The sequence below is a fragment of the Acomys minous genome (genome assembly GCF_964271855.1).
Source record: "Acomys minous genome assembly, chromosome: 11".
Lineage (NCBI taxonomy): Eukaryota > Metazoa > Chordata > Mammalia > Rodentia > Muridae > Acomys > Acomys minous.
In genome coordinates this window covers 11389189-11415051 of record NC_140492.1, presented here as the reverse complement: position 1 = coordinate 11415051, position 25863 = coordinate 11389189, and the positions used below count along the sequence as shown (strand labels likewise).

General features: G+C 39.0%; 1 long non-coding RNA gene across 1 annotated transcript in view; it reads left to right on the top strand.

Moving 5' to 3' along the window:
• The window catches only part of LOC311609341, a 98945-nt gene that overhangs the window by 23878 nt on the left and 49204 nt on the right, over window positions 1-25863 (top strand). The window contains exon 2 of the long non-coding RNA XR_014783361.1: window positions 11965-12076. This is a non-coding gene — a long non-coding RNA (uncharacterized lncRNA). The remainder of the gene's footprint in view (window positions 1-11964; window positions 12077-25863) is intronic.

The window sequence follows — 25863 nt, the reverse complement described above, 5'->3', positions numbered from 1 at the left end:
TGGTGACTCTTTAGGATCTCTTATTTATGAACCATATCACTTGCAAATAGAGCTGCTTTGGTGTCTTCCTTTCTTGTTTGTTTCCCCTTTAGTTCCTTATCTCACTGTCCTTAGCAAAGTCTTCAAGTATTAAACTGAACAAGAATGAAAAAAGTGGTGAGAGATTCCAAGATGGCGCCGACCAGTAGGCACCATAGCTGATCTTCTCTGAGGAGACCAGGGACTTGAATGGAACCACAGACTGCTGGATTTTGAGAACTGTAGGTGAGTGGGACCCCAAACTCCGCAGACCACCAGGGGGTCCAACCCCGGGACAAGCGACAGCCCCGAGGGCTAAACGCACTCCCCAAACTCTGAAAAGGAATCCACAATCAAGCTGTAGCCAGCACAAAAAACCCAAATTCGCCATTTGGGGAGGAGATTTTCCGGAGCCCCAAGCCTGAGGAGTCTCAGCGAATAGGGTGAAACTACCATTGATCCTGTACATCCACACCGCGCCGAACTGCGGACGGCACCTGCCTAACCCGGGTGGAAACACAGGTGGCGAGTCTCACCAAAACCAACTAGATCTGGGGACCGCGTCCGCGTCCTGCGCTCAAGCTGAAGCCAGACACAAAGGTTTGACCCTGCAAACTGGGGCAGTTAGCAACCGGCGTGGTCTGCTCCCACAGCCCAGTGGGTCCGCCCACGTTATAGGGAGCCGAGGGTCACGCTTGCAGGGACTAACTACTGCCCTAAAGGGAACTGGCAGTACTCCGGCAGGAGATTCACGCCAGCGGTCTGAACTGCCTTTGGCGCCAGCTGCGTGGCCCGACTGCCGGCAATCCCCAAACAACTGAACTAACTGGACCCATCTTTGTGGGCCCGCGACAGATCCACCCAGGTTATCGGGAGCTGTGGGTCTTACTGGCAGGGAATAACTGCTGCCCTAAGGCGACGCACGCTGCCTTTCTCTAGCAGAAAGGGAAAATACAGGAGATTTGTCGCCAGCCGAGGGGAGGAGCTGCTGGCTCTGACTGGGCTCTACCTGATCAATAGACCTAGCAGGGGTCATTCTTGCGCACCCTCGTTAGGACCGCCCACTTTATCCGGAGCTGTGGGCCTTGCTGGCAGGGAATAACTGCTGCCTTAAAGCGTCTGGGAGCGGCCTAACCTGCCTTTGTCCCCAGCCACGGGGACGAGCTGCTGGCTCTGACTGGGCTCTACCTGATCAATAGACCTAGCAGGGGTCATTCTTGCGCGCCCTCGTTAGGACCGCCCACTTTATCCGGAGCTGTGGGCCTTGCTGGCAGGGAATAACTGCTGCCTTAAAGCGTCTGGGAGCGGTCTAACCTGCTTTTGTCCCCAGCCACGGGGACGAGCTGCTGGCTCTGACTGGGCTCTACCTGATCAATAGACCTAGCAGGGGTCATTCTTGCGCGCCCTCGTTAGGACCGCCCACTTTATCCGGAGCTGTGGGCCTTGCTGGCAGGGAATAACTGCTGCCTTAAAGCGTCTGGGAGCGGTCTAACCTGCTTTTGTCCCCAGCCACGGGGACGAGCTGCTGGCTCTGACTGGGCTCTACCTGATCAATAGACCTAGCAGGGGTCATTCTTGCGCGCCCTCGTTAGGACCGCCCACTTTATCCGGAGCTGTGGGCCCTGCTGGCAGGGAATAACTGCTGCCTTAAAGCGTCTGGGAGCGGTCTAACCTGCTTTTGTCCCCAGCCACGGGGACGAGCTGCTGGCTCTGACTGGGCTCTACCTGATCAATAGACCTAGCAGGGGTCATTCTTGCGCGCCCTCGTTAGGACCGCCCACTTTATCCGGAGCTGTGGGCCTTGCTGGCAGGGAATAACTGCTGCCTTAAAGCGTCTGGGAGCGGTCTAACCTGCTTTTGTCCCCAGCCACGGGGACGAGCTGCTGGCTCTGACTGGGCTCTACTTGATCAATAGACCTAGCAGGGGTCATTCTTGCGCGCCCTCGTTAGGACCGCCCACTTTATCCGGAGCTGTGGGCCTTGCTGGCAGGGAATAACTGCTGCCTTAAAGCGTCTGGGAGCGGTCTAACCTGCTTTTGTCCCCAGCCACGGGGACGAGCTGCTGGCTCTGACTGGGCTCTACTTGATCAATAGACCTAGCAGGGGTCATTCTTGCGCGCCCTCGTTAGGACCGCCCACTTTATCCGGAGCTGTGGGCCTTGCTGGCAGGGAATAACTGCTGCCTTAAAGCGTCTGGGAGCGGTCTAACCTGCTTTTGTCCCCAGCCACGGGGACGAACTGCTGGCTCTGACTGGGCTCTCCCTAGCTGTATCCCACAATATAGGGAGCTGAGGCTCATATGTGCAGGGTATAACCGCTAATTTATAGCAAGCTGGGAGTGGCCTGGCATACAGGGGCGTGGAAACTGCTACCTCCTCAGATACTGCCAGTGGCCTGAAACCGTATGGTTACAGGCACAGATCCTGTAATCTCCAACAGGCAGATCCTAGCTGTGTCAGCTCCTGCAGACCCAGCAAGAACTCCCAAATTCATGGGAAAGGCTGAACGCTCCTAAGACAGCTACAACCCAGAAGATCTGATCCACCTGGGGTCTTGGCTACAAAGCAACAGGAAAGACAGACAGCTGGGATCAACCTACACAACCAGAGAGCTTGTGTGCTGACCTTACTCTAGATCCCAATACTGCTGACTTGAGATACAGCAGTAAGGGGAAAAGGCCCAAACAGAAACCTACTTCGCGGGACTCAGCCTCGAGCCTAAGGTGTTGAGAAAAATCTACAGGAGTAGAATCTGAATCACCAGCCTGGTCCAGGGAAGTACTCCCTGTTCCCCACAGATAAGGGCACCCTACCTATAAGCAGACATCAACTATCCACTCCCAAACAGGGAAGGTCACTACAAACCACCTCCCAACATTAGACTCACCAAAATGACAAGGGGACAACGAAAGAATGCTAACAAAAACCAAAACAGGATGGCATCTCCAGATCCCAGCAATCCTAATGAAAACAACCTGGAGAACCCAACAACAATGGATATAAATGAAAACCACCTCAAATCCTTAGTAAGTAAGATGATATTGGAAGAATCAAATAAATTTTGTAAACAAATGCAGGAGGAAGCAAACAAGAGGGCTGATGACTTAAAAGAGTCATATAAAGAGGCATTTGAAGAATTTCAGAAAAACACAAATAACCAGATGAAGGAAATTATTAAAACAGTTCAAGACCTGAAGATAAAAATGGAAGAAATCATAAAAGAACGCACGGAAGAAAAACGCGATCGAGAAGCATCAGAAAAGAAAGCAAACATCTCAGAGGTGGCCTTATCTAACAGATTGCAAGAAATGGAAGAACGAATATCAGGACTTGAAGATACAATCGCACAATTGGAAACAATCATCCAGGATAATGCTAAATCTGAAAAGTTCCTGACACAAAGCGTTCATGAAATAAAAGACAACATGAAAAGAAGAAACTTGAGAATAATAGGGATAGAGGAAAGAGAAGGTAACCGACTCCACAGCCCAGAAAATATCTTTAACCGAATAATAGAAGAAAATTTCCCCAATTTGAAGAAGGAGATGCATACGAACATACAAGAGGCCTACAGAACACCAAATAGAATAGACCCAAAAAGAAAATCTTCCCGCCACATAATAATAACAACACAAAATATACAGAACAAGGAAAAAATATTAAAAGCGGCAAGAGAAAAAGGACGAGTAACATATGAAGGCAAACCTATCAGAATCACTCCTGACTTCTCAGCAGAGACCATGAAAGCCAGAAGGGCCTGGACAGAGGTTCTGCAAACGCTAAGAGAACACAGATACCAGGCAAGACTACTATATCCAGCAAAATTATCAATAACCATTGGAGGTGAAGACAAGATATTCCATGACAAAAACAAATTCACACAATACCTAGCAACAAATCCGGCTTTACAGAAGTTACTAGAAGGAAAACTCCACCCCAACCGGTCAAACTACAACCAAAAATACATAAGAAATAAATAACTACACCATTGCAAAATCACAACTTCACAAAAACTCGATTGTTATAAATACCAAAAATGAAGGGACTTACCAATCACTGGTCATTAATATCTCTCAACATTAATGGTCTCAACTCTCCAATAAAAAGACACAGACTAACAGAGTGGATGCATAAACACGACCCAACATTCTTCTGCATTCAAGAAACACATCTCAACCACAAAGACAGACATTGCCTCAGAGTGAAAGGTTGGGGAAAAATATTCCAAGCAAATGGTCACAAGAAACAAGCTGGGGTAGCTATTCTAATATCTAATAAAATAGACTTTCAACCAAAATTAGTCAAAAGGGACAAGGATGGTCACTTCATACTTGTCAAAGGTAAAGTCAACCAGGAAAACATCACGATTTTGAACATCTATGCTCCGAATACAAGGGCTCCGACATTTGTAAAAGAGTTATTAACAAAGCTTGCCCCATTCATCGATACCCACACATTAATAGTGGGAGACTTCAACACCCCACTTTCACTCAAGGATAGGACTTTGATTTCAAAACTAAGCCGGGAAATAACTTCATTAACCAATGTCATGAATCAAATGGATCTAACAGATATCTACAGAACTTTCCACCCAAACGCAAAGGAGTATACCTTTTTCTCAGCACCCCATGGAACGTTCTCTAAAATTGATCACATAGTTGGTCACGAAGCAAACCTCAACAGATACAAGAAGATTGAAATAATACCTTGTATCTTATCAGATCACCATGGTCTAAGGCTGGACTTCAACAACAATAGAAATAACAAAAAGCATACCAACACGTGGAAACTAAACAACTTTCTACTTAATGACACATGGGTCACGGAAGAAATAAGGGAAGAAATAAAAGACTTCCTGAAATTCAATGAAAATGATGGAACAACATACCCAAATTTGTGGGACACATTGAAAGCAGTGCTAAGAGGAAAATTCATAGCACTAAGTGCCTTTAAAAAGAAAATGGAGTCATCCCACATAAACAACCTAACAACACATCTGGAAGCCCTAGAAAAAAAAGAAGCAGAAACACCCAAGAGGAGTAGACGCCTGGAAATAATCAAACTCAGAGCTGAAATCAATAAATTAGAAACAAAGACAACAATCCAAAGAATCAACAAAACCAAGAGCTGGTTCTTTGAGAAAATTAACAAGATAGACAAACCGTTAGCCAATCTAACTAAAAGACAAAGAAAAGCTATCCAAATTAACAAAATCAGAAATGAAAAGGGAGACATAACAACAGACACCGAAGAAATACAAAGAATCGTAAGGACCTACTTCAAAGACATTTATGCCACAAAATTTGAAAATTTAAGGGAAATGGACAAATTTCTCGACCGATTCCATTTACCAAAATTGAACCAAGACCAGATAAACAAATTAAATAGCCCTATTTCGCCTATAGAAATAGAAGCAACCATTGATAGTCTTCCAACCAAAAAAAGCCCAGGGCCAGATGGTTTCAGCGCAGAATTCTACCAGTCCTTCAAAGAGGAGCTAATACCGATACTATTCAAGCTATTCCGAAAGATAGAAATGGATGGAATATTACCAAACTCCTTTTATGAGGCCACAGTCACATTGATACCTAAACCCCACAAAGACCCAACAAAAAAAGAGAATTTCAGACCAATTTCTCTTATGAACATTGATGCAAAAATACTCAACAAAATACTCGCAAAGCGAATACAACAGCATATCAAAGACATCATTCACCATGACCAGGTAGGCTTCATTCCAGGAATGCAGGGATGGTTTAACATACGGAAATCCATCAATGTAATCCACCATATAAACAAACTGAAAGAGAAAAACCATATGATCATCTCTTTAGATGCAGAAAAAGCATTTGACAAAATCCAACACCCATTTATGTTTAAAGTTCTGGAGAGATCGGGAATACAAGGCACTTTTCTAAACACAATAAAGGCTATATATAGCAAACCAATAGCCAACATTAAATTAAATGGAGAGATACTCAAGGAAATCCCTCTAAAATCAGGGACCAGACAAGGCTGCCCACTTTCCCCATACCTCTTTAATATAGTTCTTGAAGTTCTAGCCAGAGCAATAAGACATCAAAAGGAGATCAAGGGGATCCAAATGGGAAAGGAAGAAGTAAAATTATCCCTATTTGCAGATGATATGATAGTGTATATAAGTGACCCCCAAAATTCCACCAGAGAACTCCTACAGCTGATAAACACCTTCAGCAAATTGGCAGGATACAAAATAAACTCAAAAAAGTCAGTAGCTTTCCTATATACAAATGACAAACAGGCAGAGGAAGAAATTAGAAAAATTACTCCCTTCACGATAGCCACAAGCAATATAAAATATCTAGGAATAACCCTAACCAAGCAAGTGAAGGATTTATTTGAAAAAAACTTTAAACCTCTGAAGAAAGAGATTGAAAATGACATCAGAAGATGGCGGGATCTACCATGTTCGTGGATTGGAAGAATCAACATAGTAAAAATGGCCATCTTACCAAAAGCAATTTACAGATTCAATGCAATCCCTATCAGAATACCTACTAAATATTTTGTAGATATTGAAAGAACAATTCTCAACTTCATATGGAGAAACAAAAAGCCCAGAATAGCAAAAACAATCCTTTACAATAAAAGATCCGCTGGAGGAATCTCCATACCTGATCTCAAGCTGTACTATAGAGCAACAGTAATTAAAACAGCATGGTACTGGCACAGCAATAGGCTAGTGGATCAATGGAATCGAACTGAAGACCCAGAGATGAATCCACACACATTTGCTCACCTGATTTTCGACAAAGAAGCCAAATCCATTCAATGGAAAAACGACAGCATCTTCAACAAATGGTGCTGGTCTAACTGGATGTCTACATGTAGAAAAATGCAATTAGACCCCTATTTGTCACCATGCACAAAACTCAAGTCCAAGTGGATTAAAGACCTCAACTTAAAACCACAGACATTAACCCAGTTAGAGGAAAAAGTGGGGAAGAGTCTGGAACTCATAGGCACAGGAGACAACTTCCTGAACAGAACACCAACAGCCCAGGCCTTAACATCAACAATTAATAAATGGGACCTCATGAGGCTGAGAAGCTTCTGTAAGGCTGGTGACACTGTCAAGAGAACAAAGCGACAGCCTACAGACTGGGAAAAGATCATCACCGACTCTTCATCTGACAAAGGTCTAATATCCAAAATATATAAAGAACTTAAGAAATTAAACACCACCAAACCAAATAACCCAATAGAGAAATGGGGCGCAGAGCTAAACAGAGAATTCTCAACAGAGGAATATCAAATGGCTGAGAAACACTTAAAGAAATGCTCGACCTCCTTAGTCATCAGAGAAATGCAAATCAAAACGACACTGAGATTCCATCTTACACCCATCAGAATGGCTAAGATCAATAACTCAACTGACACCTCATGCTGGCGAGGGTGTGGAGAAAGAGGAACACTCCTGCATTGCTGGTGGGAATGCAAACTAGTACAACCACTTTGGAAAGCTATCTGGTGCTTTCTCAGAAAAATGGGAATAGGGCTTCCTCAAGACCCAGCTATTCCACTCCTTGGAATATACCCAGAGGATGTACTACCACACAACAGGGACATATGCTCAACCATGTTCATAGCTGCCTTATTCATAATAGCCAGAACTTGGAAACAACCTACGTGTCCCTCAACAGAAGAATGGATAAAGAAACTGTGGTACATTTACACTATGGAATACTACTCAGCTATTAAAAACAAGGAATTTCCAAAATTTGTGGACAAATGGATTGAACTAGAAATTGTCATAATGAGTGAGTTCACACAGAAGCAAAAAGAGCTAAATGGTATATACTCACTTATATCGAGACACTAGCCCAAGGTGTACGTCCCCATGAAAAACTGTACCTACCAGAATAATGGGTAAGAGGGGAGGACATCCTATTGAATCTTTAGGTGTGAGAAGCCTGGGAGAAAGAGGAAATGGAAGGATCCAGTGGGTCCTGGAAAACTACAGGCGAGTCTGGGCCCTGGGGTCCTCCCCAAACTGTGGCAACAGCCAAGGAAAAAATTGGCAGTAAAAACCTTGAACCCCTACCCGGACTAGCCGATGGACATTCTCCACTGTTGAGTGGAGAAGAAGATCTAACTCTCACACAAACTCTGGTGCCCCATATTTGATCATATCCCTTGGATGGAGATGCCTGGTGGCACTCAGAGGAAAGATAATAGGTCACCAAGGAGAGACTTGATACCGTATGAGCATATTCAGGGGGAGGAGATCCCCCTCAGACACAGACATAGGGGAGGGGAGTAGGGGGGGGAAGTGGGAGGAAGGGAGGGATGGGAGGATACATGGGATGGGCTAACAACTGAGATGTAATATGTATAAATTAATAAAAATGTATTAAAAAAAAAAAATTACCTGACAATAAAATAACCATTAATTTTAAAAAAAAAAAAAAGAAAAAAAAAAAAAAAAAAAAAGAATGAAAAAAGTGAATATGCTTGTCTTGTGTTACAATAGTTTGTATCAGTTCAGCCAATAACTGACACAGAGTCTGAAACTACTTAAAAGCTGTTAGCCCTACGCAGAATATAAACTGATATAAATCTACTCATAAACTAAATAAACTACTCTACACCTCATAACATACATATATCCCAAGCACTTGCCACTATGATCCTTGGGCTATTTCTCTCCCTGATCCTCCTCAACTGTCCAGTCTTCCCCTCTCAACTGTCAATCTTGGCTCTGTCCCTTCTCCAGGAAGTCCCACCTTCCACTTCCTGTCCTTCTGCTAAACAGTGCTTTATTGACAGTTGTTACATCCACTCAAGACTTTCCTCCACAGTCTTCTTCCTAACTTTAACAGAAACACTTTGACTTTTCTGCTCTTTTACCATGTGTTATAGATTTTTTCCAAATTTGCCTTTATTTTTTGTTGAAATATGTTCTTCCTATCCCTTATATATTTCTCATACATGAAAGAGTAATAAATTTGTCAAAGGATTTGACATATATTGAGATTTATGCCCTTTTCATTTATGTAACTATTATATTAATTGATCAGTATATACTCAACCATCCTTGCATCATGCGATGAAGCAAATTTGCTCATAGTAGTGAGATTTTTAACATGCTCTGTATTCAGTTTGCAAATAATTTATTGATAATTTTTGTGACTGTTTATTACAGAGAGTTGTCTATAATATTATTTATTATTGTGTCTTTATCTAGTTTGTATCAAAATGATACTGGTTTTTTGAAGGCTATGGTACAATTTCTTCCTTTTCCACTTTAATAGCTTGAGAATCATTTATTAAGGTCTTCATTAAATGTCTGGTAGAATTCAGTAGTGAATCAATCTGGGTTTGGGCTTTCCTATGATTTATTTTATTTTTAATTATGTGTGTATGTCAGTGCATGTGTATGCACATGAGAACAAGTACATGTGCGTGTAGGAGCATATGTTAGTGCAGATGTGTGCACGTGTGTATGTGCAGGTTTGTGTGCATGTGAGTGTAGGTGTGTGTTCAGGGGAGTGAAGGTGTCTGTGTTGACTAGCAGAGGTGTTATGATCCCAAATATCTGGAGTTATGGGCAATTGTGAGTTTCTCAACCTGAGTGCAAACAATCAGGTCCTCTGCAAGAGTAGAAGCACTGAACTACTAGGCAATCTCTCACGCCCATCTATTTTAGTTGAGACACTTTTTGTTAATGTTTCAATCTTGTTACTTGATAAAGGCATCAGAAAATGCTAGTAAAAGTATGGAGGGGTGTACTTACATTCCATGAGAAGAAATGTAATATAGTTCAGACAGTATAGAATTTACTATGGAAGTTTCTCCAAAAAACCAAAAATAAATCTTCAGCTACCTCATTCCTAAGTAGTTATCCAAGCACACTAAGATAGCATATTGTGGAGAGATTCAGATATCAATGTTTTCTGCAACACTATGCACAATATCTAAGTTGAAAAGCAAGTATTGGTACCTGGTAACAGTTTAATATACAAAGAAAATGGAATATATATATATATATACACATAGGTGATTATTTTTTAGCTAGAAAGAAGTTATATTTTCTGCAAGAAAATGTATGCAATTGGATATAATCATATTGAGTTAAAACAGTCTTGGAAAGTCATTATCATGTGTTTCCTGTGATTTTGATTGCTACTTGCAACAAACATGCATAAAGTTATATATGCTATGTGATAATATAAAGCAGTCTAACAGATCTATGGGAAGATAGAAAAGTATGAAGAATAAGCTTAATATACAATATGTAATTACATAAAAACTTTAAATAACCAAGCAGTTCCACTTAGCATAATAACAAGATTCATTCATATTGTCATACCTACAAGAATCTCTTCCTTGAACTTGTATGTCATACTTCCCAGATGGTATAATTATTCCATATTTCTTTTGCCTATTCACTTGTTGATTGGACATATAAATTATTTCCATATCTTGGTTGTTGTGAATATTGATACAGAAACATACAGTTATTGGAACCTGCTTAAGATCTTGATTCCAGGAGAAGACAAAGATGACAAAGGAAGCCATCAGCACCTGCTGCTGGGTGCCATGGAGTCTGAGTGACCCATGAAGGCTCCAAAGAGTGAAGAGGTGACAGGAAAGAAGTCTGCAGAGCCTGAAGTATCTCCAAAACAATCAACCAACCAACACAGAAGCATATAAATAAATAAATAAATAAATAAATAAATAAATATCAACCTTATGGGAAGATACTTTTAAAAAGTGGACTCAGGGAACAAGAAAGGAGATGGCAGAACAGAGCCTCAAGTGGTCAAGAATAACAAATCTATATGCTTTGTTTGGTGCATCTCAACCAAGTCATGCCTGATATGATCCCTAGGTTGCCAGCACAGTGATAGGAAGATGTGCAGCAGCCTGGAGCTCTTGAAAAACAGGTGAATCTCCTTAGTGCCTCCCCTAGGCCCCCAGGCCAGCTCAGAGCAAGGAGCCTTCAAGGCTGTGGCCTCTGCTACTTGACCTGTTGCAAGACAGAAAGCACAAGGTAGGAAAGCTACTACAAGCACAAAGTCAAGCTTGGTGAGCCTTAAGGCAGAAGACAAAGAGAGCTGGAGGTGTATGGCTGCAAGAACCTTTCCCAGGCCCCTCTGTCTAGCAGCATCCTCATTCTGACTCTGGAAAACAGCAGGATAAGTCTCAGCAATGGTTCTGTTTTTATGTTCTTCAGAAACCAGAAACCTTGAACCAGACCAATGTCTCATTGCAATAATAAATGCATGCAAAGCTGTGTGACACACTTCAGTTTCCAATGGTATTACCATGAATGAGTATGCAACAGAAAGGAAAGAAAGATGCAAGAATGCAGTTGTGCATGCTTGGTGGAAAGAGGCTAAACTAGAAACACTAGAGGCATAACTTGATAACTGTGGTGTCAGGTCAGAGAGAAGGCTGTGGTAGATGGAGGAAGATGTCATTGCTATGTAGGGTTGACAGGATAGTTTGCAGCAGCCTGGAGCTTTCACATACCCTGCCCTGGAACATACTGCCCACCTGCACAAACACCCCCTGGTTCTGAGCAAGGACAAGATGCCTGAGCTGAAGAACAGTTCAATTTCTAGATTGGACTTCCTCGAAAGACCTCTGTGGTTCATGCTGCTCCTGAGGGCCTTGTTGGTATCTGTTGGATGCTATGGTTCCCCAGACCATATTTAATTTCAGGGTTCATGTAGATACCTATGTTCTCAGCTGCCACTGAAGGTCATGTGGCTGCCAAGGCCCTTGTTACCTCAGGAGGCAAGGTGGAATTCCATAGTCTATGCTACTTTATGAAAGCCTCATTAGTGGTCATGATCTGTGTTGCTGCCAGAGGCCATGTGGATGTGAGTGGCCTGCACTACCACCAAGGGTTATGTTGGCAGAAAGCCATGTTGATGACCATGGTCTGTTCTCCCACCAGAGACCATGCTGAAGTCCATGACACATGCTAATGCTGGAGACCATGAGGATGTTCATCATCTACACTGTCACCAGAACCTATGTGGAAGCCATCCTTCCACTTACTGTAAAGGGTAAGAAAACTATATTTTCAGTAGTAGTAATGATCACAGACTCACAGTTGAGAAATGGACCTTCTTCTTCTTCTTCTTCTTCTTCTTCTTCTTCTTCTTCTTCTTCTTCTTCTTCTTCTTCTTCTTCTTCTCCTTCTCCTCCTCCTCCTCCTCCTCCTTCTCCTCCTCCTCCTTCTCTTCCTCCTACTCCTTCTCCTCCTACTATTCCTACTTCTCCTCCTCCTCCTCCTTCTCCTCCTCCTCCTCCTTTTCCTTCTTCTTCTTCCGATCACAAAATTGGGGATGGAACTGGAAATACTGGGAGATTAGTGTGATCAGGGTGCATGATGTATGATGTGAAATACACAAATAGTCAATAAAATATTACATTGAAAAATCTTGTCTTTCATTAAGATATCAAGGAGTAGGATTGCTGTGTCATTCAGTAATGATAATTTTAAGTTTTTAGTAAGTTAAGGGTTGCTTTGCATAACTGCCTAGAGATTCTGTACTCCTGTCAATAGTGTAAATGTGTTCCTGCTTCTGCTTATTCATGCCAGATTGTGTCTTTATTTTTTCACTAACCGTCCATGAAAAGGAAAATATTTCACCATGGTTTTCATTCATATTCCTCTGAAAATTATTGTTGATGCCAAACATGGTTTTGATAGTCTTATTAACCACTGGTATGTCATTGTTGGCAATTAACTTTTCTGAGACTATTGTAATGAGTTTTTATATTTGTTGTTTTATGGTAGAACATTAGGTTGTCCAGTTTCGGTGTTCATTGCTATGGATTCCGTTCTTGGTGTTACACTCCTCTTCATTGCATAATGTTTCTGGGATTTTTGGTATTGTGATGTTATCTAGGCCATATATAAAATGTTACCCAGTTATGAACCTATCGAAAGCTGTAAGTTATTTGAATATATTTTGATTCTTTCTCCCCTGTTCTCCTCTGAATGCTTTCATGATGCATTTACATTCATTTGCTTTGCCCTTTAACAGTTGACAACATTCTTTCCAGTTCAATCTATATATCTACAAATAACAAAATATAATTCTTTTTAAAGGCTGAATAATATCCACTTGATTACATAAGTAAATGTATCATATTTTTATTCATTCATCCATGAATAAATAGATAAGTTAATTTAATATCTAGATAGTTATAAAGAGTTATAATAAATAGAAGAATTCATGCATCTGTAATGTACTAATTTAAAATACTTTGGGTTTATGTATCAAGTGGTATGATTACTAGAGTGTATGGCAACTTTATTTCTATTATTCATTACACTTCTAGCTTCTTAAAGGAATACTTTCTTACATAATGGCTCAGTGTAAATTCTCAGCTGGAATGTGTGAGCACCTCCATTCTTCCACATCTATACCATGCAGAGATATTTTACCTTACTGATTATAGTCATTCTAACCATGATGAGATGATATCTTAAGATTTCAATTTGTATTTCTATGATGATTATCAATTAACAACATAGTTGTTGATGCTACAGAAGAGCAGCAAACACTCTTAACTTTTGATTGTCTCTCCAATGTGGTTCTAACTACTTCTTGAAGGATAATTTTAGAAGACTACATTGGACTTTTGACCCTTCAATCTAATCATCTGCCTTCTCTTAGTATTGACATTCGCTGGCTGTATTTTTACATTCTATTAGGAATATTCCTATTTTGTCATGATGAGTGATAGTCTTAGTAAAACCTGAACATTTCTGGAAGTTTTATTGGGTTTCCTCTGCAGGGATCAAAACTATGATATTTTGAAAGAATGTATGGTAGAGGTAGATGTAAATTTTCAGATTTCCAACTAAAGTTCTGTTAACACTCAAAGGAGAGGGGGCATTCTATTTCACCGCTGATCATTAGCACATATTATTGGAGTAAAAAGAAAGAGTAGATGGGCTTTATTGGCCCTTTTGGTGTATCCTTTATAATAGTACAGAGAGGAATGTGGGCAATGATGAAAGCCCCAATTCTCTTCTACACTTTTCCCTGGCACCATTGTAAAGAAAATCAGAATATTATCTTTATTGTTGGGTAAATATGAAAGCTCAAGCTCTTGAGGTGGTAATCCTTAACATCACTGTGGCTTTCCTGGCACAATAAGAAAGAACGTAGGGTATTCTCTTTACAGCTGGGTGGGTGTAAAAGCTCAAATTCCCTTAGTGGTAATCCTTGATGCTAGTAAAGATGCCAGGGCAGCTGATCAGCCTTAGCAGGAATGAAAATTACAGCTTCCTGCTTAGTTTACTCTGGCATCCTTGGAGGACATCTTTACTTACTAGTAAGGCAGAATGGAAGCCAAAACTTCCTAGTTAGTCTTTAACAGATATTGTGCTTTGTTAATGATTTCTGAGAATTCTAATCCTCTTTAACTTATATATTTACAATAAAATACTCCCTGCCATGAATTTTTTGGAATCCAAATTTTAGCCAATCTGGTTTCTCCTCTATATCTTGCAGCCTTCTTGTGTTTATTTCCCAAACAGTGTCCAAGTTTTCAATTTCATAGAAATATTTCTACACTCTCTGGCTGGCAGAAATATTTCTTTGAAAAACACTGATTTTTTAAAACATCATTCTTGAAGAAAGAAAATGGCTGAATGCATATATAATGTTACATATATGATTCAACTAGAGATGCGAGGACCTGAAAACAAAGAAATAACCCATGCAAGGGTTAAAAGGATATGATGGTATTCTGGATATAATATGATCAAACAACAGAAATCAAAATTTATAGAATCAGCCCAAGCTACTATATTCCAAATGAAAGAGTTGCCTTACTATTTACCTGTAGACTCTGTACCCCTTCCTGAGTTCTATCTGGAACAAATTCCAGGAGCTACTTCATCAGTGCTTGCCTCTTACTCACTGATACTTAGTAGTGGCCTATTTCTTCTATGTGGATTTCATCTACATCATGAGCTATTCATGCTGTATTTTAGTTTTTTTTTTAATCTAGACAAAAACCATTCATTCAATGTTGTGGATATGGAAATACATAAAGCCAAAGTGTCTTGTACAGATGCTAACTAAAATTTAAGGAAGATCAAAATCATCACTCTATTGTAAATCTGCATGAAATTTCAAATGATTGTTGTTATGAAGCTGCTTTGAGTAATGTGTTCCTGATGTGTAATGCTGCATGTGCTAATTCAGGACAAGAACTTGTCTTAAATGACACAGAAAAATACCTTAAACACATAGACCCGTTGCAGTGAGGGAAATATTTAATGATAATTAGGTGACATGCAATAATCAAAGTTGAGGCTTAAATATTTTCTACTGAATTATGAAACAGAGAAAGGTCTTGTGCTTTTTAACAATAAATAATAATAATGTATTAACATTTAACTTCATATTCAAAGAAGTTGAAACTTTACTTCCCTAGGAAAAAATGTCTCCTAATTAAAAATTACTGCATTGGCATTTTTAAGTATTTCTTTTCCTACTGCAAACTTGCTTTAAGTAAGAGTTTGGCAAACCCAAAGTACATGGCCATAGTTTTCAAGGATCTGTTCAATAAATGTCATTAGTACTTCAAAGTGATGAACAAGACTCTTTAGTAAACAAAATGAGTTGCCACATTTAGTTTTCCAATACAATTATGGGAAAGAGAGGAGTCTGAAGCACACAGGCATATGGCCAGCGTTAATGGACCAGAGGCCAGAAAACAAAGCTAAATCTGTCCACAAAAAAGGGCTAAAACTCAAAAGGGTTGTGAATGCTAAAATGGGTCATGGAAAAGTCTAGCATGTTTTGCAGTAATTACTTTTGTTGATAACTTTATATGACTCTGGATGTAAGACTGAAATAAAGCACAGAACTTTTCATTTAGCTACTCCATTGCATATGGTGTGGCTTTAAAAACCACAGCTATAAGAAGAGGAACCCTTTCAGTATTTATATTAGTGTATTGTTAAAATTTTGTCCGTTATTAAACACTAAGTATTGAAAAAGCAGCATGCTGTCGTATGTTCATTATATAAAAAAAATATAAACTTGAGTTTGAACCAATGCCAGTGCTGTAAACACATGCTTTCTGAATCCCACTTTCCTTGGTAGTACATTAAAATAAGAATGATTTTTTAAAACTTGGAGTAGTTTTCAGGAAAACACAAAACACAAAAAATATATATAAAATAAAAATATTTAAATATGTTAATTCACACCAAAATAATAAAACTTTATAGAGCGAAACTCCAAGTGTCTGTAACCATCTCTGGTGAATACTATGGTGGCCATTCATTCAGCTGAAGGGCAATTTGCTGGTCTCTGTTTGAAAATTAAAATGCTTTTGTGTCAGTATAATAACCGCAAAGAAACTACTGTGGTTGGTTCATATAGAGTTCATTTTCCTATGTTGTTGAGTTGCAGTAGCCAAGAAAGGCACTAGTTGCAGTTTGAAGGGTGAGAGTGATTAGGTAGTTGTTAACATTAATGTTGCTGGAGAGTGCTAGACACGCCTGCAGCTTGCATAGGTTGTTAATGATCCGTCAGGGGCATCTCCTGGGCATACAGAACCATCCAGAGCCACAGCTCTTTCATCTCTAGCCAGCTCCTGTACTTCAGTCTCCAGATCACATACAGTATGTGGGAGTAACTATTCTTTTTTAACAAGGGGCGCATGGCATAAAACTGGAAATGAGACACAAACAGCAGCTCCAGCTCTCTCCCATAGATTCTCCCTGGCACTTGTTGATTCTGTTTCCCTGTAACTCTATGTCTAGCTTTTCTTTTCCTAGCTGTAAAATCAATGGCCACTTCAGGCTTAATACCAGGCAGAGTGGCAACAACATTCCCTAAATGCCTTCATCAGTTCCCGTGACCATCTATGGCTTCATCCCAATGACGTTTCCTAATCCTTGGAGTCTCCACTTCTCTAATTGGATGTGAACTGATATGCTGTGGTTAAATAAGGAGAAACATCAAAAGAAAGATATTAGATTAAGGAAAAAAATGACTCTAAACACTTAAGGAAGTTTTGAACTGTTATCCCAGAATAAGAGCTGTGGAGGATCAAAAAGTAACCAGATCATCCAAAAAACAGACATGATTTCAGAAGAAATACTGAAGGCAATAGGACTCTGTAGAGTAAGGAGCATGACCAAGAGAGAAGATAAAAGCCAGGATCTATAAAAATATAAATGAATGAAGAAATTAATTAGAAAATCCAATTAAAACAGTTTGCTAGCTGAGCAGTCACCCAAAACTCTCTATAACCTTGGAGCATCATCTTTAGCCTTCTGTCCTAATACATATGACAGATATATTTGTGAGGCAGGAACCATTGAGGACTTGCTTACCCTGTCTTGATAGAGTTTGGCCATCCACTCTCACTGCATCCAAGCTTGCTCTTTTCTAGGCAGAATTCTGTCTGTGGTAGAAATGAGGACATTTTCCCCAGTGGCTTGTTTACCACATTTGAAGCCATCTCCATAAGGAGGTTCTTTTATGCTCATCATCCTCTTTGAAGTAGGCTGGGTGTTGCCAGGAGTTAACCTGTCTCTTTGTCTATGAATCTTTAAAATAACTAAAACATTTTAAATGCCATATTCTGTATGTCACTCATGGTATACTCAGGTAATCAATTTTATTCGCTCTCAAGTCTGTGATGGGGTTGAAGACCAGATAGTTTAGTTTTACAATTAAGCTTATTTTTTTTAGAGGTTAAGATGTTTTTATGTCTAGATAGATATTTTAAGGAGATAATGATGAGATGTGATGGAGATTGATTTACACTCATAATTTTAGCTGCACCAAGATAGAAAAGATGTTTTCTTCAAGGTCGCCAAATACAAATAGCCAAAACATCTACATGATTCTTGATTGTCTCATGGTTCTTCTTGCTGTAGGTAGTTTATTGTATATGTGTGTGATAATATAAATATATATGTAAATGTAAAAAATTTAATAAAAATCAAAAAAAAAAGAAAATCCAATTAAAGCAAACTTTCACATAAGCAACAATAATACACCTATTAAATATCTTCTCTAAATTAGATGAGAGTGTAATGACATTGTAGAGGCAAAGTGGAATCTATTTTAAGTAATAAAATGAGAGAAATGGCAGATAACATCGATAACATGTAATTTCCTAAAAAAGATAGAATAAAAGTATTTATAAACCCTAGACAGTACCAAGAGAGCATAGAATTTTGTAGTAGATGTTGCTTTCTAAAATTTAAAGTGATGAAAAAATGAGAATAGAATTGACCTTTTCCTGTAGGTATCAAAGGGTTGTACCAATCATACTTCAAGGAAAGAGAATAACAGTATCACTCAATACTGTTGTAAGATATAGTTACAGTAATATAGACCATTTGCTTATTGTTGTTCAACTATTTAAATCAGTCTACATAATTATTAGGAGACTAAGTTAACACAAAAAAAAAAAAACAAGGAGAATTAAAGCTGTGGAAATTAACCAAATTGCTCCCACCCCAAAATACAAAGAAAAATATCATTTGATATTATTCATGTGCTATATTCTTTTTATTGAAAAAATAATTACAATAGCCCACTGGTGGTGGTACAGGCCTTTAATTCTAGCACTAAGGAGGTGATCTCTGTGAGTTCAAGGACTGCCTGGCCTATAGAGTAAGTTCTAGGTCAGCCATGGCTGCAAAGAGAAACTCTATCTCAAAACAAAACAAAACAAAACAAAACAAAATAAGAAGATCACAGTAAAAGGGTGATCTTTGGAGATGGAGACAAGACTCAGAAGTAAAGAGCTCTTGTGGAGAAGCCAAGATTAGTCCTAACACCCATATCAGGCAGCTCACAACCACCTGAAACTCCATTACAGGAAATCTACTTCCTCTACAGGCTTCTGTGGGCATTGAACATACATGATATGATGCATATGAAGTCATACAAGCATAAAGATATAATTTTAAATTTAAAAATGCTGGATGATATGTTGCTGAATGATATAGGCTGAAATCTACAAAATTGCTTAATTTAATTATACTCTAAACATTCAGATTCTAAGCATTTTCCCTTCTATATTCCAGTATAGACAGCTGTCCATTTTTTCTGGATATTTTTCTGATTGAGATCCATGTTTTTCTAACCCAACTGACCTGGTTACATTCAGATTTTCTTAGCTATTATTCCAGGCCAACATTTCATAACTTTCTTAGCCTATTAAATTCTAACCAATAAACAACAATTTAGTATTGGTTTCCTGTGATACTTGGGTTTTTAGATTTCATTGAAGGTGACTCAGAGAACATTATGAAACAAATCAACGCACGCTTGCCCAAATTCATGTAGAAACACTGAACCTAGTGTAGTTGTGTTTTCCGTCTTTAAAGAAAGGAAATTTTAGCAAGGAAAACAGCGAGGCCCTTAGATAGTATGAATGGTGTTCTTCTGAAAGGAGCACCAGGGAGCAAGGTCTTTGTTTTCCACCAAGGAAAGGTCAGATGAAGATAGAGCAATAAGGAGACCATGTGCAAGACAGAAAGAAATCCTCATCCGAAGTTGACTTGGATGTATGCTGGTATACAGTTACATATATGTGTAAATGTGTAAATATGAACCTTTGAGATTCACTACTGATGTCAAATTTACAGACCCCCAATTTTTTTCATGCTCTTCCCAAGAATTGCATGGTTTCACATACCCCTTTGTTTTCCTTTTCTCTACTTCTTTTCCATAAGTTTCCTAGGTTAGAGATGGGTACCTTTGTCTGTATCCATAGATGCTCGCTAACATTCTGACTATGGTAAGGTGCTGTGAAAAAGGAAGAATGTACAGAATCCAGTTGCCATGGTGGGACTGGGAAATATTTTTTGATGAAGATCCAAGCAGAAATGAGGCTGCAATGTCATCTTCATGTGGAATTATGTAAAGTGCTGTGAGTACCATCTGCTCTGAGGTGTAACCATAGCTCACTGTCATATCACATACAAATAATTCTCAGCTTATTTTATTCTTCCTGTTTGCCTTCTACTTCTTCATGAAAGATAACCAAAAACTGATCTTCACTGAAAAACAAGACTAAAGTCAGGCTGAAGATTGTTTTGGCAAAACATACTGAACTGATAAAGAACTCATTAGTGTACTTGACTTCAGGCCTTAGGACATTGTCTTCAAGTGTTTTCATTTTTATTCATAATTTAAAATGTGCCTCCCTTTTATTTTGAAACACATGCTTCCTTTGAAGAAAATTCTGACAATATGTAAAAGAGTATGTTATATCTAAATGATTAAAATGTGTTCACCATGAATTGCTAGTAACTGTTTTGCTTTCCTAACATTATAAAATCTGTCTAATATAATTTAGGAAGATATCAAGATTTAAATAGAGACATGGCGGCTTTAAGCTATATCAAATTTGAAAATACCTTACTCTCTCTTGCTTGAGAGTTTCTGTAATATAACCCAAAGCACAACACCTACAAAACACATTTTGTCTCATTTATCTGTCACATCTTTGAGGGTATTTTATGCAACAACAGGAGGCATTTACTCACAAATTCAACAAGAAGCTGAGGCGTTGAGGATGGCACAAGCAGAACGTAAGGGACGTCTTCAAAGTCGAAAATGCTGGTGAGATACATTATCATAAAGAAACAAAATAACCAAAGGTAAAGGTAGTCTTCACTCCTCATCAAGGAAACAAAACTTATCCTTTGCAACAAAGAGAGACCATTACAGTGAACAGAAATGCTGACTTGGGAAGCCCAGTCCCATTGAATGGATTTATAGAACAGATCCTATGGCTAAGACTCTGGGAACACTGAAGAAGTAGAGCTGGGCCAAAAGTAAAAGCCAGAGAGGTTTCAGTGTGATTGTGTGTCCTTGTAATTTCAGTCTCATCAATGTGACTGCCCAAACATGAGCTGAACAAAGAAAGCAACAATAGACATGGTAAAGTGAATGGGGAAAAGACCAATAGGCTCAACCCTACACAAAGAACTATAAGCTTTATACCCCCATCATCCACTTGTTGGACATTCTTCCAAGGGGAGTTTCCTCTTTCTAAGACACATTCAGGCATGGTTTCTATACCATCAACATCCATGAAGAAAGACTCCCATTGGATTTTAAATAGCAACTTTCCCTCACATTTGACCATGTCCCCTGGAGGGGGAGACCTGGTGGCACTCAGAGGAAGGACAGCAGGTTACCGAGAAGAGACTTGATACCCTATGAGCATATACAGGGGGAGGTAATCCCCCTCAGTCACAGTCATAGGGGAGGAATAAGGGGAAAATGGGAGGATACAAGGGATGGGATAACAATTGAGATGTAATATAAATAAATTAATTTAGAAAAAGAAAAAGAAAAGCTGCAGCGGGATTATATTACATAAAGGACACATCTTTGGGGCATCTTGGTGGAACTTCTAACTTATAAAAGCTATTATGAAGACACATTCAAAGAGGAAATAAATAAATAGAATATGGCATGGCGTGTGGTATGTTCTCAATAAATTCTGACTTGCTTCCTTTTCCAAATCTACTACTCAACGTGGCAAGACAGGAAACTCCTTTACACTACCAGAAAGCATAATTCTTATAAAGAACAACATAAGAGAAAACACCACTTAGCACTTCTCTTTAATATGTCATACACTGAAGAATTTAAATCTACATTTTCAATACTCTGAACATCCTTACTGATATAAATTATGCATTGAAAAAGCTGAATCTATTTCATGTTAATTTTAATTTATCTGAATACTAACACTTTCTAATAATGCTCTTATTTCTGTAAAAGTGCAAGGAGCTGAAGATTGAAAATGGAATTGATCTTACCAAGAGGACTTGGAGGTGTCTATGAATGAAGGTTGTTAAACAGATAGGCCCTTCTCCCCAAGCAAAAAGAAACATCTGAAACTCTCAAATGGAAGCCCAGGAGAGAGTATCATCTTTCCTAACCAAAATAGCACACTCCTCATTTACCTTAACCTTGGGATAGGAACAGAGATACTTTGGGAACTTTAAAATATTATTACTAATAGGGTATCAAGTCTCTTCTTGGTAGCCTGTTATCCTTCTGAGCATATACAGGGGGAGGAGGTCCCCCTCATTCACAGTCATAGGGGAGGGGAGTAAGGAGAAAATGGGAGGGAGGGAGGAATGGGAGGATACAAGGGATAGGATAACAATTGAGATGTTATATGAATAAATTAATAAAATATATTTTAAAAATAAAAAATATTATTACATGTAATGAAATAAAACTTACTGTGGAGGCTGGAAGGATTGACAGAAGTCATCCTCCTGCTAATGTGTGCAGGTTTCCAGGGGAGCCCCAAGTACACTGACTAGTTTCTAGGGTAGAATAAAATACATCTGCTTTCTGTTAACCATGCTTGACAGGAAGGTGAAGAGACTGGGAGCTGTCATGTTGATTCCTCTGATCTGTGGAAGACAGAGGAATACCCGCCACACAGAGAAGGGAAAACATAATGAGCTGAGCGTTCCTAGGAGTTAAATGAACTATATCTACATGTCTGCTCATTACTGTGACTGAAACTAACTCTTATCCCAACCTCTTGACCTCTTGGCCTTCCTGTAGACTTTGCTAGCCTGAAGGATACCCACCCACTCCCAGTACTTTCAGAATTAAGAACTCCTGAGTGTCCTTTTGGGTTTGTTTGTTTGTTTGTTTGTTTGTCTGTTTGTCTGTTTTTATTTTGTGGTTTTGTTTTTATTTTAAGAGTTTTAATTAAAATATAATTAACATCACTTCCTCCATTTCCTTTCCCTCTACAATTCCTAATTTTTTTATATGTATACAAACATAAAACACGTGGAGTTTGTTTAGTGTGCGTAATTTCATCCTGACTTCTTTGTCTTGGATAAGCAGTTAGGGACTGCATCCCTGGGAAAGGCTAGTTCTCGCTTTCTTGAAATAGTTGTCTATAGCTCTTTGTCTGAACTAAGACTTTCCTCTTTATTAGCATGTTTGTTGGAACTGTCAATGTTTGGGCTTGTTTAACAGTTTGGGTGCTGTTGAGTTATCACGGCTGTAACTTTTCTGTCAGCTCTAGGGATCATAATCTCACAGCAGATAGCCTGGTTCTCCAGCTCTTACTGTCTTTCTGCTCCTCTTCTGTGATGTGTTCTGAGCTTTGGCTTCAGGAACTGTGTTATAAATGAATCTGTTAGAGGCTGGGTTCCCAACGATCTGTTGATCTCTGCATCATTACCAGGTGTGCTTTTTAAAATAATGGTCTCTCTCTTGAAAAGCTTCCTTGATGTAGGATGAGAGTTACACTTATCAGTGGGCATAAGGATATGTTTTCAAAATATAGTTATAGAAATTATGCCTGACTAGTAAAGTGGTGGCAGTAGACTCTCTTTAAAGATCCGTGGCCTGGTAGTTAGCTAGATTTCCAACACCAGGCATGATTGGATATACTCCCTCCCTCTCACTGAGTATACCCCAAATCTAATGAAAGAGAAGCTGGTTACCACCAAGATGTGAGTGCCAATATTACACCTTTAGGCGTAGCTTAACATGGTGGTCAGCCTTGTGGTTCCTAGGTGTCACAGTTGGGTAGGGCTGTTACGGGCTTCCCTCTCTTGCTAGTTACACAGTACTTTCTGGTACTAAAGAAGCTCCTCCCATGAAGGACATCCAATTAGATTCAGTTAGAATCATCTGAGTCCCACATCCTAAGGAGAGGATCTTCAGTGATTTGGACTTATCTTCAACCTCTGGGATGCATCCCATTTTGGGAGTCACCTAAACTACCCTGACCAATATCATGCAAGGAGGTTTCTCACGTGTGTAACTTTTCCATCATTCTAAGAGTCATAATCTCACAGAAGATAGATGGTTTTGTTAAATATTTTGTCGGAAATGCAGTCCCGCTAACAGCATCGAGGTCTACTGTTCTGCTACAAGATATTTGTCTCTTTACAAGCATGCACAATGGAAATAGAAGAAAAGTTTTTTTTTATAACTATTCAACACCAGGAGTTATTTTTTTTTCCAAATCTTACTAACATTAAAGTACCTTTTCTGACAAGCTTTACAATTTCAAACAAATAAATACATTATAGGTGGCAGGGCTTCATAAGAACATTTATTGCCCTAACACTTTCAGATAAATTCAGGTAAATACTCATGGACTGGACCTCAGGTTACAAGTTTTTTCTTATAAAATGTCAACTTAGACTATGCAGCCTTCACAATGATGAGCTTTTTTTCCTCTGACCACAGGTATTATATTTGTTTTGTTTTGGAGATTTAATTTATTTTAAGAAAACTGATGTTAACATAGTTTAGCCTGCACATAAAATATCAACAGAAGTGGTGCTCCAAATGACGTCTGTTAGAAATTTGAATGTTAAAACAATTTCAAAACTTGTATTTAAAAAAAAAAACCAGATTCACTATCACGTTACAAGAATGGTTCACTAAAATACTATTACCATAAAAGATATAGTAAAAATAAACATATTCATTACAATTTTTAATTTTCTTAAGCAGAAACTGAAATAGTAGGCTTTTGTAATATACATATTTTTTTGCCTCCTACCCTGTGATATTGCCACAAAATTTGGAGAGCATGCAATACTTCTAAAACTGTTGTTAGCACATGCTAGCTACTTTTTAGAAACTTTTCTATATTTTGAGCATATTAAAAGTCAAGAGGTTTTGGAAAGCCATCCTGCCACCTTGTGTTCTGTCCGTTCAGGGCAGCTGTGTGCTTCTGGGAAAGTACTAAAAATTTTCTGTCAACAAGAAAATTATAAATCTGAATCAGAGTTCTAGAATCATCCTGGGCTCCTCCCCTATATCACTACATCCAGGTTTTCATGAACCAGTCACAAATACTTGTAATTCAATATGTTGCTATGCCAGAGTAAAGATTCATTCCTCGGGGTTTTTACTAAGATTTTTAAAAGACAAATAACAAATCTTTAATTGAAACCATATGTGATTCTATTAAAATTGTTTACTCGAATATTTTAGCTGAATAATTAATACATGAAAGTATAGATATTGTATTTTGCTACATTTTAATAATATAAAAACAATGAGAAAAGACAAGTTTGTACCTTTAAATCCTTCTTGCTTTTATAAGTTGAGAAAAACCTCTCTCTCTCTCTCTCTCTCTCTCTCTCTCTCTCTCTCTCTCTCTCTCTCTCTCTCTGTGTGTGTGTGTGTGTGTGTGTGTGTGTGTGTGTGTAAGTCAGAGTATTAGGAAAAACAAAACTCCAAACTTCCCTAAAATAAAATAAAAAACAAAATAACCCAAATAATTCTCATGAACCTAGTTGTGTCTCAATACCCATCACACCACCCTCCTTTACTTCTGGGAACTCAGTATGCAGCGTCAAGGCTATCTATGCAGTGCACCTTCATACCCACTGGCCTAGATTTCTTTAGTTTCTTTAGGAGGTTCTCCCCTTGATATGGAGATTGCTGAGCTTTTCCTATAATTCTACTCCCTGTGGGTACTTTATCTTGAAGTTCATGGAAATAAAATAAGAAACGGCACTCAAAGAATGGATAAGCAGGCTACCAAGATGAGACTTGATAGCCTATGACCATATAGTGGGGGAGGAGGTCCCCCTTGGTCTTAGACCTAGGGGAGAGGAATAGGGTGAAAGCTGGAGGGAGGGAGGAACGGGTGGATACAGCGAGGGAAAAAATTTACTTGTAATCTGAATAAATTAATTAAATAATTTTTTAAAATGTATAGACAAGACAGTTGGGGTGGTAGGGAAAACATAATTACGCCACTGCTCAGATTTTTAAAGGACCTATTCCCTCTCCTTTCAGAAGGAATTTAACTTACCACAAAA